General features: G+C 42.7%; 1 protein-coding gene across 5 annotated transcripts in view; it reads right to left on the bottom strand.

Moving 5' to 3' along the window:
* nav2a (neuron navigator 2a) overlaps window positions 1-16,600 on the bottom strand; it is a 133,476-nt gene that overhangs the window by 75,918 nt on the left and 40,958 nt on the right. Inside the window, exon 1 of one of the 5 annotated variants that reach the window (XM_088991443.1) lies at window positions 5,201-5,348. The exons of the other annotated variants lie outside the window; for them this stretch is intronic. The gene's annotated coding sequence lies outside the window, so the exon portion shown is untranslated. Of the gene's footprint in view, window positions 1-5,200; window positions 5,349-16,600 lie in introns of those variants that run through there. 5 annotated transcript variants of the gene reach the window in all.

Raw genomic sequence — 16,600 nt, 5'->3', positions numbered from 1 at the left:
ATGTCACTATTTTCTATCCATTTTCTCACTCTCTGTCGTCTGCCTGTCTCTTTGATGTTTAAACCACCTCCCCTCACTGCTGCGTTCTTGACCAATCACGTGGCTTTAACCGAAGACTGGGGGCGGGGAATAGAGGACCAAAACAAGCCGACTGCCATTTTCTTGTTCGGAGAACGGGCTCGTTCGCGAAAGACACATCACTCATGTGTGTATCCCGAAAAATAGTTTGTATGCCAAGGTTTTCATTAATTTAACGTTCGTAAACCAAGGGGTTCTTCAACAGAGGTATTAATATAATCTGAATAGCAGGTTTCAAACATTTGTAATTCTAGTCCACGAAGCTGAATGAACACGCAGGCATCGAAGGCTGACGGTGAACAGTGACGCGTATGACACGATTGCCATCCTGTTTCTACGCTGTTTACACTGCAAACAGAGCCCGGCTTCGTCGTGGCGTTACTCGACAGACGAATCAGTGCTGCCGTCACGGCGTGCAACAGGTGTTCACATCAAAGCGTCTCACCCGTCGCACGCATACACGCCGCGGGAGCGTCCATTACACACGCAAACCATCACAAGCAATTTTGAATCGATCGCAAAAGCCCGTTAAAAACAAAATGAGAGTTGAGTGGCGTTCAGGGTCTGGTAAATCCTTTCCCGCCGGATTAAGCGAACTGCTTTCAAGTCACGCAGTCGGCTTGTCGTGGAGCTAAAGAAGGCCAGTGTTCAACGCGCCATTGTGGCTAAGTCGCCTTTCTTTGAAGTAGGTTCAGGCCGGTAAATAGAAGGGTTGGGTTTGTGATTAAAAACCAGGTGAAGTAGGGAGGCGTCAGTCACACAGTAAGTAAACACAAGAGGGTCACATGAACAAAAGTATAGTGATACCTCGGTTTACGAACGCTTTAGCTAACAAACCTTTCAAACATTAAATTTGCGACAATACAATCTTGACATAACAAGTAGTTTTCGGCAAACGAACCAAACCACAAAGCGCCACGGTGGCCGGCGGACGAGTTTTGGGCGGATGAACACCAAACCACGCGGGGATTGATTTCGGTCGTCAAGCGCTTAAACCCGCGAGTCAGGTGTTTACAATTCTCGGCCACACACCTGTGTAAACCGCATGGCACCGAATTGCTCCCGGAAGTTTCACGCGAACATCATACACCGTTAATCTTTACGACCTCACACGCAACATTGAAAGGAATCGCTAACGTTGAGCGCAATCTGTCCTCCAATGTCGTTATCTTCTTCTCTGGATATACGTCTGTGTAAGCTCTCAGTCGTACAAGAGTGGTACATCGATGAAAAGGTTTCTTTAGCCGTCATCTGTACTTCTGTCAAGGTGTCGGACGTTTCGCTTCTTATCCAAGAGGCTTCGTCAGCCAACTAACATTTTTGCTGGTAGTATATATCTGCTATGATAGGTCCTTGCTCTCAGGTTGAGAGGGAGAAGAGGACTATTCCCTGAGACTACACTGATTACTTCTATTGTCCTGCCTGAGTATGGGGTCTATGACTGACGGCGCTTGGGCACCATCTTCTGCAGTTTCTGGTACGCTACATTGGAGTCCTGACGGCTCAAATTGATACGAAAGGACTTCTTCAATCGATTGCAAACATTTATGCTTTCCTCTTCACAACTATTTGAATCATATTCATAACTGGATGATGGCATCTTCTCCCAATCTGAAGCCATTGTTTTGATTCTGGAGCGAGGCAGTTTGTGAAGGAGTATCCTGGCGTGATGTCACGAACAAGGGGGCAGGACCTTCTGAAACTGGCCATTTCTGATTTCATTTTGAAGTAGTTTTGGGACACTTTAACTCGTTTTCATTGGTGTTTTGCATTTGACGAAAAATATCAGAATCAGAAAACCTTTATTCGTACCACAATGGGAAAATTGGGAACAGCCTACGTGTATTTTAGATGCTATAAAACGTTTTTCTGATGTCAGTGAGGAAACCAAAAAAATTTTGTCCGTTGTCCTTTAATAGATGGTTTAAAAGGGGAGTAAAATGTATTTAATAGAAATAGAAACATTTTTAGTTTGTCGACGAAGCCTCTTCGATAAGAATCGAAACGCCGGTCACCTTCAAAGAAGTACAGATGACAGCTGAAGAAACCTTTTCATCGATTCCCTGGATATCAAAAAAAAAAAAAGTGGGTCGTTGACTTTCCCACTAAGCCCCCTTCACCCCGCCCTTGCTACGACTCGGGATGACTTTCTCCGCATGGTGCTTGTGTTTCCTGTTGAAACAAACACATCCTTGTGAAGTGGCTCGGGACCGCAGAGAACTCCGAACGTCATGTCACCGCTCGGGCACATGAAAGCAGCGCGGCGCGGCTTCGGGAGAACGCGTGGGATCGCTAACCGCGCTACTTGGCGTTGCAATTTGGAATATGGGAAGCATCTATCAGGAAGCACGCAGACGGACGGGGTTGAAAATAACTGCTGCGGTACGAAGAGGGGGGCGGGGCAACGTATCTCTCAAAATAGGTCCACTTGCACCCGACGCTTCAAAATGATGACATGTAGACGATGTCCTGGATTTTACATGAGACACTTTTGAAAGTTTCTGTATTGGTTCTCCAAAAGTCTGTTGCTGTACAAGCAGAAGTCAAACTTTCTGTCTTTCTCGGTCGGGACAAATGGCTCCCTGAGACTGAAACGTGAGAAAAAAAAAGTGTTGAGTTCAGTTGCCGGAAACTTTGTGGTCACTTGGAGAACGACAGAAGACGATGAGGGCCACTGAAGAAAAAAAAATAAGGTTGGCAAGAGTCTGACTTTAATCTCAGAATTCTCACTTTAAAGTGAGTGACTTTAAAGTCAGAATTCTGACTTTAAAGTGAAAATTCTGACATTATTCTCAGAATTCTGATTTCAAAGCGAGAATTCTGACTTTAAAGTGAGTGAGTGAGTGAGTCCCGCCCCCATTTCGTGACGTCACACCCGGACGTCTTGCATTGCTTGTGAATCAAAACAATGGCTTCAGATTCCGAGAATATACTTTCTTGTTACACTTCCAGTGATGAATATGATTCAAATGGTTCTGAAGAGCAAAGCATACATGTCTGCAATCGATTAAATAATTTATTTTTGGCTAATTTGAGGCAACAATCTCGCACAAAAAAAGAGGCACAAAATGGCGACATCCTGTGGCCACCTCCGTTTCCACAGGCTGATAAATTCTTAAATGGCGTTTGGACGCCCTCTGGCGGCTTTTGGGTGCAACACGAGGTCCCCAGACCAAACAACTCCAGCAAAATACATTGACGTGATGGAAGGACTATGTGACAATGCGTCCTTTTCACGGTCAGTGGGTGGTCCTTTCGTGACGTCACGTACGGACTCGTCACCAACTCAAAAACAAGACTTCCTGAATGTTCAGCGCGAGTCTTGAAAGGTAAAATATAGCTATATGCGCTGGAATCTTATTAAAATATGCTCAGTCGAAGAAGATTTTACAAATTATGGACACAACTTGTCCGGCCGGAGTCGTCGGTTGTCCTTTAAAGTGACAATTCTGAGAATAAAGTCAGAATCTTGCCATCCTTTATTTTGTTTCAGTCGGGCTAATCCTCTTCCGTAGAGAACAACGCAATACATTCTTATTGATTTCTATCACGTTTTAACAACAGATGAAGCTGCAACAAAGCGCTAACATGGAAAAAAAGGCAAATGCTGCCCCCTGGTGAAAGGGAAAACATTGCCTTTTATCCCCTGTACATTTGAAGCCTCGTAGGATAACTCGCGAGTACAAATCTCCCTTCAATTCCGTCCCTCAAAACATGTTAGCGAGCGCACGGAGAGTAGCATTTATGGGACAAACGTCCAATCGGTCAATTTCGGACCAGAAGGGATTATGCAGAATTGACTGCACTTCATAATAAGTGTGCAAGCTTGTAATCTCTTGGTCACAAAATACACACTGACCCCAAGCCGGCATTCGGTTAGCCGCACCGCGTGGACGCTAGCAGCGCGTAATTAAAGCGGCCTTCTTATCAACTCATCTTTGGACTGTGGTAATAACCTACTGGGCTTCCATCTCGTCTTCCTCTGCGTCCGATCCAGATAAGGACCAAACGTCTGAGGAGCCCCACAGAGGGAGAGCGAGCGGGAAACGTCAACTCCATTAGAAATAAGCTCGGAAGCTCCCAAAAAAAACAAAACAAGCTCAAGCGACGGCAAACAATCAAGCATTCTCGCTTGGTGGCAACACATCCGTGTCTCCAGTTGTTGCAAAGCGAGCGCGACGTGGTTCCTCATCTCCAAATCGTTTGACCGCTTTTTTTTTCCAGACGTCCGTCCGCTTTTAAGGGGGAAAAAAAAGTGTGACAATGCATATTTTGAATAATAACATTGAACACTAGCTTAAAAAAACAACGGCTTGTAAACAATGTCCTCCCCCCCCAAGCTAGCTATCTATTAGCTGGCTAGCTGGCTGTCTATTAGCTATCTGTTAGCTGACTGGCTGACTGTTAGTTATCTACTAGCTAGCTATCTGGCTAGCTATCTCGCTAGCTATCTATCAGCTATCTAGCAATCTCGCTATTAGCTTTTCTAGCTGGCTATCTAGCTGGCTACCTAGCGGGCTATCTATTATCTATCTAGCTATTAGCTTTTCTGGCTGACTATTTATTAGCTAGCTAGCAATCTAGCTATTAGCTATCTAGCAATCTAGCTATTAGCTTTTCTAGCGGGCTACCTAGCTGGCTATCTAGCTGGCTACCTAGCGGGCTATCTAGCTGGCTACCTAGCTATTAGCTTTTCTGGCTGACTATTTATTAGCTATCTAGCTTTCTATCTATTTGAGTTATGAGAGTTTTGAAAGGCGCTTATAAGTGAAATGTATTATTAATTTAAAATTAGATATCTAGTAGACGGGATGACCTCAATACAACTATGACGTGAAATGTATTTTTTTTTTGCACGTCTGGCAGTGAATGAGTTTTAAACAAAAGGTTAAAGGTCATGATCACGGAAACATACAAAAAAATGACAGACTCGGACTGAAAAATATCCTGACTGTACAAGTATGGTTTTATAAATTTATATCACATTCAAAAATAATAATGATAATAATAATAATAATAATAATAATAATAATAATAATAATTCTTTGCTTCCAAACGCGACAGCAACAAACTCATGCTGGCTCTTTTTATGCTTTTTTTTTTCCTAGACGGACGCACACACCTGCCTCACAGGAAGAAGAACAGCAGCCGGGCCACGTGGTCCTAAGTGTCAACCGTCACAGCGGGGTGCCACTGCTTCATATTTAAAGCTGAGCAAAAAAAAAAAAGTACGAATCCGAATCCACCGAGGAAAAAAATTAAGTTGAGCAAGAAACAAGCATGAGCGAATGCCACCTTGTAGGAAGGACTTCATTGCCGAGTACCGGAGGTCTTTATCAGCCTGGGGGCGGGATTAGGGGCGGGGTTTCAGGAAGGGGTGTGGCTAAGCATCTCCAGCTACTCTCCAATTTTAAAGCCTCGCTCGGCGACCAAAACAAATTTACTCAAAGAGGAAGGAGGAGTGGGGGGACCCCCCCCACTCCCCTCGAGGACACCCACAACACACAATACATTGGGGAGACTAAACAAATTCTCAACAAAGACTTGATCAACATGGCAGTGATAATACTAGTGGGCCTCAATCTGCAGTACATATGCACCTAAAAGCTAGCAACCACTCATTTGACGACAATGAGGTTCAAATCTTCGAGTAAGAAAATAGACGTTTTGAAAAGGGAGTAAAAGAAGCGATTTTCATAACACAGCAAAACCCTTCACTAAATCACCATGGTGGGGTGACGTTCCATTTGGATCATTCCTACAACCGACTTTTTAGGCAACATAGGCTTAGTTATGCTACCAGAGCAAATGGGGCAATCAGGACAGCCGATAATCAAGTAGGACAATAGAGGTAATCAGTCAGGACAATGGAAGCAATCAGTGTAGTCGCAGAGATTAGTCCTCTGCTCCCCCGAACCTGAGAGCAGGGACCAATCATAGTAGAGTCTGGCACCGCCACGTCTGGACTGTAGCGCTATATATATATATAGGGCCATAAACTACCAGCAAAAAAAAAATTGTTCGCTGACGCAGACGACTATTCCCTGAGGCTACGCTGATGACTTCTGTTGTCCTGACTGATAATGGTCTACGACTGGCCTGATTGCCCCATTTGCTCTGGTATCACGTGGTAACGATCAAAGAAGTCTGTTGTAAGCATAGCGAAACATCCGACACCTTCAAAGAAGTACAGATGACAGCTGAAGGAAACCTTCTCATCGATGGTCATATTGTCCTATTGCTCTTCAATGTGAACATGCCCCGCCCCCTTCACTTCGCAACTGGACTGGTGGTGACCCTTGACAACAGTGAAGAAACTCCCCCAAGAGGCCCAAAAACCTCAAAAAAGAACCTCGACAGTATTTCCCTTTCAATGTAGTACAGTGATACCTCGGTTTTCAATCCTTCCTCCATTTATGAAAAAGAGCCCAGATTTATTTTGGGAGGAGCGGCAGCGTCCCACAACACACTGCAGCTGTGCCGACGCGTATTTTGGGGGATGCGAACGGAGCGTTCGTCACCAAAAGAATTTCTCAACGTCTTGAGTGTGTGTGTGTGTCTTTGTATGACTAGTCTTGTGAGGACCACCAACCTTTTATACCATACATAGTGAGGACATTTTTGACAAATGAGGACCTTTTGGCCGGTCCTCACAAGTTTTTCATTCGAAAGGCTTCTAGAGGGTCTGTATATGCATCTGTTAAAGTTTCAGAGAGGTCCTCACAAATGCACCCAAAATGATTTTTTTGGTGTGTATTTTCATTTCACACTTTTTACTCACTGTGTGTGTGTTTATGTGTGTGTGTGCGCGTGATTAATGAGAGGAAAAAGTTCATAACACAAAAAGTGAAACGATAGTTTAACCAAATTCACAACAGGGGTGAGGACTTTGAATGTAGCCATTCAGAAACCTCACTCCTGCTGTTATTTCAGTTTCATGTCCACTTTATATTTCTTTTTTTAAAGAAGTTGAAGTGGCAAATGGGCTGACATTTAGTCTTCAAATGTAACACTAGTTCTTCTCCAAACTTATTAGCAACGGTGGTCCTCACTCCTTATCTAGAGTTATCCGGACCTCACAAAACCACTGAAACAGGAATGTGCGTGTGTGTGTGTGTGTGTGTGTGTGTGTGTGTGTTTTTCAAACAGCGCTCCGTTTGAGCCTGTTCCAGCCCCCCCTTGTGCGTTCTCACACACATATACAAACACAAACACACAGCCGGCATGCCACCAAACCACAAATGACAAGTTGAATTTCAAATTTGAGGAGGAAATGCCCAAGATTCACTCCAAGTTCCCACACTAACGGGGACGCTTGATCACTTCCAGCCGCTTGAACCAAAGTAGTGCTGGAAATGTCAGGAAGTCAACAATAACAGTCACGCCACGCTGCAATAAATAAATACATAAATACATACATAGATAGATGGATGGATGGATAGATAGATAGATAGATAGATAGATAGATAGATAGATAGATAGATAGATAGATAGATAGATAGATAGATAGATAGATAGATAGATAGATAGATAGATAGATAGATAGATAGATAAATAAAAGACATACATAAAGAAATACATGCACAAAATACATTGATGAATAAACAAATAATAAATTCACAAAACAACATAAATTAATACAAACATAAATAAATAAATATACAAGTTAAAATAAATAAATAATACATAAATACATAAAGAAATAAATACATACATAAACATAGGAAGTCAACAATAACAGCCACACCACAAAAATAACTAACTAAATAAATAAATAATTATGAGTATTATACAGTACAGTTTATTTCTTTAATTACAATACAATTTATTATACATAAAATTAGGTATCTTTTGTGTAGTTTTAAGGTTTATTTCGTAAAAAAATAAAACGACTTTATGATACAGTAGTTTATTTCTTTAAGTATAATACCATAGCACATTTATTATACATAAAAAGCTATATTTTGTGTACTTTTAAGGCTTAGAGAATTAGAAAATAGAAAATTCTGTTTTATGGGGACCTGGGAACGGATTATTCTCATTTTTAATGGTTTCTTATGGGAAAGAAATGTTTGGCAGACAACCTTTTTGCCTCACACATACTTTCTGGGAACCAATTAAGTTCGTATGCTTAGGTATCACTGTACACATTTGTCAAACCCTTAAATGCAGGCTACAACAGAAACCAAAACTGAATCCGTTTTGAAATTCTGATTGGACATCCGGTCTACATTTTGAGCTCTTTGTTCGTATTCCCAAGCGTGTTGGACATTTAGTACTTCACTGCGTCAAATAAAGGGAACAGCAGACTGACATCACCGCGTCTCTGCAGAGGTCATATCAGTTTACAAGGAGTCTCTCGGCCTGAGGTGACCTTGGCCACCGACCCCTGGGGAGGATGACTTCAGCCTCGGCGACCAATCCCTACAGAACCCATACTCTTCATCCCCTTATCCCCCCCCCCCGCCATGATTGAACTGATTGCGTTAGTTCAAGCGCCTCGGCAGTTCATTTCCCCGGTGGACGCCACTCACAATGACCCTCCTGTCTACGCCAACGTCGTGTAGGGAAATCAGAGAAGGGAGAGCAAATTGAAGGCGGGCAGAGGCACCTTGGAGGCGAGATCAATGACAGGATGCTTGAGATCAGGAGAAGCAGATGCTGGAGCGTTAATTAATACGCTTATACTCAGCAATGACTTCACGCAGGAAGGCGCGGGGACAGCTAGCTAGACAGGAAGTGGAATCTGATGGAGACGCATTAGGCCCAGATGAGGTCATGACTGGAGACAAATGTGATTGGATCGTTTGCATCCTTTCAAATCAAGCGGAAATATGATTAGCGGCTTTATTTGAGTACAAAAAATAAATAAATCACCGTACACATATACGAACACGGTGGTGGTGTATTTCCTTACAAATTTAACAGGTTCTGTGATACAAATCATAGTTTCCCATTGAAATGAATGTAAATGTCATTAATCCGTTCCAGCCTCTGCAAAAAAAAAAACATTTTTAACAAGAAAAATAGTACAGTGACACTGTGAACTTAATTGGTTCCCAGGCAGTGTTTAAGGTGGAAAAGTGTGTATCCCAAAAATTACTTTCCCATAGGAAATCATTGAAATGAGAATAATCCGTTCCCAAGTCCCCATAAAACATAATTTTCAACGTTTTAATTTTAAAATATAAGACTTAAAACTACATAAACAATTCCTTATTTTATGTACAATAAATGTCCTATGGTATTATAATTAAAGAAACAAACTGTACTATATAATAAGGTCGTTTTATTGATTGTATTTATGTGATGGTCGTAGATGGCTTGATGGAATGGAGTGGCCGTTTCATTAGCATTTAACACTTGATGAGGAACGTAGCCTTCTTTCACCATCTTGAGGAATGATCCCTTGGAGGTGCTTTCTCTGCCATCAATTGTGTTTGTTTAGCTGGGTTGATAGCTTTTTGCATCAAGTGTATAGATGGCTTGTGTGGGTTATTTGTGGAGCCTGATTGATGGGAATTTTAACCTTGCAGTCGACACTCTGCCTTTGAACTATCACAGTTGAAATGAGTCCAAATTTTACTGTTTTCTATGCATTTTGTCACTCTCTGTCGTCTGCCTGTCTCTTTAATGTTTAACCCACCTCCCCTCAGTGCTGCGATCTTGACCAATCACGTGGCTTTAACCGAAGACTGGGGGCGGGGAATAGACAAAAAAATATCAGTTTTGCGTATTTTAGATGCTATAAAACGTTTTTCTGATGTCAGTTAGGAAACAAAAAAAAAATGGTGTCGGTTGTCCTTTAAATAGAGATTTCAAAATTAATTATATCCCAAATATCTTTATCATCATTTGGTCCAAAAATAATTACTTCATTAAGTAAATTACAAGATATTTACGTCCAGGGAAATCGAATCCCTTGTCACATCATGCCTGATTGAGATCATTTAAATGAGCGCAATGGCAAGGTAAGGAAATGACACATCCCATAATAATGGAGGATGTTTTATTAATGGACCTCAATGTCACTGTCATCTAACAGATTAATTTAAAAAAAAAGTGACTTTAATATGTCGGCTGCAGACCTGTCAGCAATATATCATTAATACGACGATCACGTTTGTAAAATAGCAAACAATGAGCCCTTTTCAGCCCTTTTCAGCTTTCCACTCCATGTTTTGTATGAGATCAATTCAGCTTGCGGGCCGAATTGACCCTTCGTCGCGACCCTAATAAAGCGCATATTTACACAGGCGATGGCTTTTTTTTTTTTTCGGGAAAAGATAGTTATCAAGAAAAGAGGCTCTTATCGAGCAGTCACGTGGACAAATAATTTCCTGTGGTCGTGTGTGTGTGTGTGGGGGGGGGGGGGGTGTTGGAGATGGGGGGGGGGGGGGGTCAAGTGTTTCTTAATTATGCCGTGCTTTCGAGGAAAGTGAACAGAGCCTTTGTACAGAATTTTTACAAATGTTCGTGTCGCATCTTATTTCAAAATTTCAATCACATTTTATGGCGAAAGGAGGTTTTTTTTTTTCATCACTTAAAGGACACCATTTTTTCGTTTCCTAACATCAGAAAAACGTTTTATAGCATCTAAAATAGCCAAAACACACAGGCTGATATTTTTAGTCAAATGCAAAACACCAAAAAAATGATTTCAAGTGTTCCAAAACTGCCACAAAATGAGCTCAAAACTGGACGGATTCAGAAAGTCCCGCCCACTTGTTCGTGACGTCACGCCAGGATACTCCTTCACAAACTGCCTTGTTCCAGAATCAAAACAATGGCTTCAGAGAGTTCAGATTCAAAGATGTTTTCTTGTGACTCATCCAGTTCTGAATATGATTCAAATAGTTCTGAAGAGGAAAGCATAAATGTTTGCAATCGATTAAAGAAGTCCTTCCGTATCAATTCGAGCCGTCATTGAAGTCCTAATGTAGCGCCCAGAAAATGCACAAGATGGCGCACAAGCTCCGTTGGAAATGGGCTGATTTGTCCGCTGGGAATTTGTGTCAACTTACACCATCTTTATGCATGTTAGCGCAATTGGCTCCGACACACAACAATTGACCATGGCGTTATGTAGTTTTCCTTCTAATATCGCCATCAACACGGTGTTTTCAGATGAAATAAAGTCCCCAAAATGCATTGTGGGACGCTTTCTCGACACACCCTAACTAACTATCTAGCTAGCTATTAGCCATAGAGCTATATAGGTGGCTAGCTACGTAGCTAACTATCTTTTGGCTATCTATTAGCTATCTACTAGCTGGCTTACTAGCTTTCTATCTATTAACTTCTAGGTCGAGTGAACGATGCAACAATCTTCATGTCAGAAATAGCAAAAGGCTCTTGGGTGCGCCTTACACACCGGAAAATACAGTCAATAAATTACAAAAAAACTATGGCCCAGGAAAGTCATATTTAGCCGATTTAGTCATAAGCAAAAGACACACCAGAGGGCGACAACGTTGCATTTCGGTCTTCAGGAAAGTGGAAATTCACACAAGAGACCGTGTAAAGTGGCTCCATAGCTCCGGATAGTGACGTCTTCTCCGGCTTGTAAACATGGAGGGGATCTTCTCACATGCCCTGGCGGCATGACGGATTAAGTGCTCCTTTACAGGTGTGCGTTGTTACAACATGTCGCCTTTGGCTTTGGAGCCAAGTCAAATGCTCAGTGGACCAAAAATCATTTTGGTAGAAATCAACATAGTAACACACTGACGGCCCCTTGTGGAGACAGATTGTATCTTCACGTGATGGCCAGCGTGGGATTTGATTTAATGGGATTGCGTTGCACTGACATTGGGTTCCTTTTTAGGCTTACAATTGCCTTTGAAGGTGATGTATTTTAAGGGTACGAAGGGTTCTTAATTATATGGCTGCGATGGTATGTCACATAGAGGAAGTGGTCGCGATGGCTATTTTTCTCACCCGCTCAAAATATACCCGCACACAAACCAAAAAATTCAGTCAAGTTGTAGAGTTGATCTCATGTCCGCAGCATGTGGCGATTGTCATTAATATTGACTGACTGTCAGACATGTTCGATCGGACACTGCAGACAAAGGCTCAAACACAGAAAGATTGTCTTTTACTGCCTGCAGGGGACGCAGCCGTTCAAGACAGACGGCCAAATTCTACAGCCATCTCCCAAGCTATTCATTGAGAGTACAGTAAAGTCTCGTTATATCGATATCGGATATATCGATAGTCCCGGTTATATCGATACTATTTCTATGCACGCACGGAGAAAATTACATGCAAACAGGGTCGGATATATCGATAGTCCCGGTTATAATCGATATTTTTCGGACTCCCTTGAATATCGATATAACGAGACTTTACTGTATATGTAAATTAAAGTGATACATGAGTAAAACATACTTTTCTTGATTAGAATACCACGGCCCTTGACGTTCTAAGCACCAACAGCTGTAAGCAATAAAACATAGATATTTTTAATTGGTTGTCTTTTCCATGAACTGATACATTTGTAAGCTGGCTAATGAGCTCTTCCTGTGAGGGACTTTCAAGTCCTAAATTACTCCTGTGACGAAGGAGTTCCCCAAGTCCTAAATTCTGTCCAAGGCCAGATCTCCAACAGGTTAACGGGCCATCTGCGCCTTTACTGCGGGCCTATTGTTCGGTTGGCCAGCTAAGCATGGAACTTTTAAATATGACAAATTATCAATTATAAATATGATCTATCACTGACCATCAGCCATTCACAATTTAGAGTCTTCAAGCAACATCACTGACACATTTTTGCAATGTGAAAAAAAATCACGTTAAATCGAAAACAACAGCACAATATTGCGAATCCCTCAAGGGAAGGATAAACAAACATTCACCAGTGCAATCAGAGCCCAACAACGAGCCGAGTATATAGCATATATATGAACGGGCCAGCAATGTCAAAGGTTAACCCAGCCGAGGGTGAAAACGGATGCTTTATCAGCACCGTGGGGAGGGAGAGAAGCAATAAAAAGCGTTCGAGTCACAGAGAGATAGCGAGACAGACAGACAGACAGACAGAGACGGAGAGAGAGAGAGAGAGAGAGAGAGAGAGAGAGAGAGAGAGAGAGAGAGAGAGACAGACAGACAGACAGAGAGAGAGAGACAGAGAGGCAGAAAGATAGAGACAGAGAGCGAGAGAGAAACAGAGAAAGACAGAGGCGAAAGACAGACAGAGACCAAGCTAGAGACCCAGAGAGAGAGGCAGAGAGAGAGACATAGACAGACACATAGACAGACATACAGCCAGGCAGACAGAGAGGCAGAGAGAAAGACAGAGAGAGAGAGACAGAGACAAACAGAGGCAGAGAGACAGAGACACAGAGAGAAACAGAGAGAGAAAGAGAGACAGATACAGAGAGAGACAGAGAAACAGAAAGAGAGAGAGAAACAGAGAGACAGGTAGAGAGAGAGACATAGACAAAGACATAGACAGACAGACAGAGAGAGAAAGCGAGAGACAGACAGAGACAGAGAGGCAGAGGGACAGAGAGAGAAAGAGAGAGACATACAGAGAAAGAGAGAGGGAGAGAGACAGAGAGAGACATAGAGAGAAAGCGAAAGAGAGACATAGAAAGAAAGAGAGAGAGAGAGAGGGAGACAGACAGAGACATATACAGACAGAGAGACAGATAAAGAGAGACAGACACTGAGGCAGACAGACAAAGACAGAGACAGACAGAGACACCGAGATACAGAGACAGAGAGAGAAACAGAGAGACAGCGAGACAGTGAGACAAAGACAGAGACAGAGAGAGACAGAGACAGACAGTGAGCGAGAGAGAGACATTGAAATATAGGTCAGTGCGAAACAGTGATGAGCCATAGACCAATTGCTAGCAACTCTTTGACACTTTGCTAGCAACCCTTTGACACAAGTATGAAGTTTTGTCCTGACCTGAGCATTTTGTCGGATCTGAGCGGGACCTCGCGGACGTCCCGAGCCCAACGGCTGGCTGGGAGACGGAATTTGTGTCTTTAGCGGCGCCGCCGATCTGCCGGGGAACTGCGGCATGGGCAAGGCGCTGTGGACCGGCTCGGCGAGTCCCGATTTCATGCCGGAGGACGCCAGGAGGGCTGGCATCGTATCTGCAAGGTTGCAAGTCCGACGCTTTGCTTGGCTCAAGAGAGGAAGCGAGAATCTGGACGTTGGGTCTTTCGGTGGAACTACGGCATGTTAGCGAGAGAGCTAATGTCTTAGCGACTGACTGGCTTCAAACTGGCTTTGGAGTTCCTGAGTTGTGAATGAACCAAAGTATAAAATGTCCAACCTTACGCAGTGGACGCTAAGGGGATGTCCAACAATGGACAGGGAATTCCACAGAATCCAGAATTGAAAACAGAACAAAAAATGCAGTCTTGAAAATGGTCGCAATCCAAAGTGGAAATGCGCGGCGTCATGGCAGAAGATCTGTCGGAGTTGACAGCTTGCGTATCGTCGAGGCGAGTGGAGGGACGAGACAAGGTCAACCTTTGCCTGAGCGACTCTTCAGCCTATGATAACACTGGCTCCAGCAGGATGGGGTTGACACTCTGTCTCTCTATCTATCTCGGTGTCTCTGTCTGTCTCTGTCTTTGAGTGTCTCTCACTCTGTCTGTCTCTGTCCGTCTCTGTCTCACTCACTCAGCCTCTCTCTGTCTCTCTCTCTTTCAGTCTTTCACTGTGTCTCTTTCTGTCTTTCCGCCTCTCTCGTTCTGTCTCTATCTTTTTGCCTCTGTCTCTGTGTTTCTGTCTGTCTCTGTCTTTGTCCGTCTTTCTGCCTCTCTGTCTCTCTCTTTTTGCCTCTGTATCTGTCTCTGTCTCTCTCTCTTTCTGCCTCTGTAACTTTCTGTCTGCCTCTGTATCTGTCTCTCTCTCTCTCTCTCTTTCTGCCTCCCTGTCTCTCTGTCTCACGCACTCAGCCTCTCTCTGTCTCTGTCTGTCTTTCTGCCTCTCTGTCTCTCTCTTTTTGCCTCTGTAACTTTCTGTCTGCCTCTGTATCTGTCTCTGTCTCTCTCTCCTTCTGCCTCCCTGTCTCTCTGTCTCACGCACTCAGCCTCTATCGGTCTCTCTGTCTGTCTCTGTCTTTGTCTGTCTTTCTGCCTCTCTGTCTCTCTCTTTTTGCCTGTGTAACTTTCTGTCTGCATCTGTCTCTGTCTCTTTCTGCCTCCCTGTCTCACACACTCAGCCTCTCTCTGTCCGTCTCTCTCAGTCTCTCACTGTTTTTCTGCCTCTCTGTCTCTCTCGCTCTCTCTCTCTCTGTGTCTCTCTTTGTCTTTTTGCTTCTGTCTGTCTCAATGTCTCTCTCTCTCTGTCTGTGTCTTAAACAGTTTTTTAATATATCGTTTTTATTTATTTATTTAAATGCATTCAGATATTTACACACATACACACACACACACAGACACACACACACTGTATTCTCGCATTTACATAATTACGGATTATTGTAACTGGATTAGGATTAGCATGTCTAACGTATCATTGCCAGTATTAAAAAAAAGGCTGTGACAGGTGACAACGCGAGCGTCCAAAATCAGTTGATCAGGTTTTCCAATTGCTGTTGAGACAAAAGCAAAGATCACACCGGAGAATGCTTAAGAATGTCCCACTATTTGAGTTATTCAACTATCTAGCTAACTAGCCACGAGTTATCTATTAGCTATCTAGCTATTAATCATCTATTAGCTAGCTAGCTTTCTACCTATTTGAGTTATTCAACTATCTAGCTAACTATCCATGAGTTATCTATTAGCTATCTAGCTATTAATTATCTATTAGCTAGCTAGTTAACTTTTTACCTATTTGAGTTATTCAACTATCAAGCTATCTCTGTTTTGATCACAGGATATGGGTGTGTGTGTGTGTTTGTATGGCTAGTCTTGTGAGGACCACTAACCTTTTATACAATGCGTAGTGAGGACATTTTTGACAAGTGAGGACCTTCTGGCCGGTCCTCACAAGTTTTTCATTCTAAAGTCTTCTAGAGGGTCTATATATGCATCTGTTCAAGTTTCAGAGAGGTCCTCACAACTTCACCCAAAATGATTTGTTGGTGTGTATTTTCATTTCACTTAGATACACACACTTTTTACTCACACAGTGTGTTTATGTGTGTGCGTGTAGTTTAAGAGATAAAAAAGTGCATACCACAAAAAGTAAAATGATCTCATATCATCTCATCTCATTTTCCGTACTGCTTATTCCTCATTAGGGTCGCGGGGGTTGCTGGAGCCTATCTCAGCTGTCTTCGGGCAGGAGGCGGGGGACACCCTGAATTGGTTGCCAGCCAATCGCAGGGCACACAAAGACATACAACACCTCACTCCTGCTGTTATTTTAGTTTCAAGTCCACTTTTTATTTCTTTTTTTATTTCCACCCCACCTCTCTGTGTATATAATCATAATACTATAGCACATTTATTATACATAAAATAAGGTATATTTTGTATAGTTTTAAGGCTTAGAAAATTAGAAAGTAGAACATTATGTTTTATGGGGACCTGGGAACGGATTATT

The sequence above is a fragment of the Hippocampus bargibanti genome, linkage group LG03, assembly GCF_051943395.1.
Source record: "Hippocampus bargibanti isolate YZ-2025 linkage group LG03, ASM5194339v1, whole genome shotgun sequence".
In the NCBI taxonomy this organism is placed as follows: domain Eukaryota; kingdom Metazoa; phylum Chordata; class Actinopteri; order Syngnathiformes; family Syngnathidae; genus Hippocampus; species Hippocampus bargibanti.
This window is presented reverse-complemented; position numbering and strand designations above follow the sequence as displayed.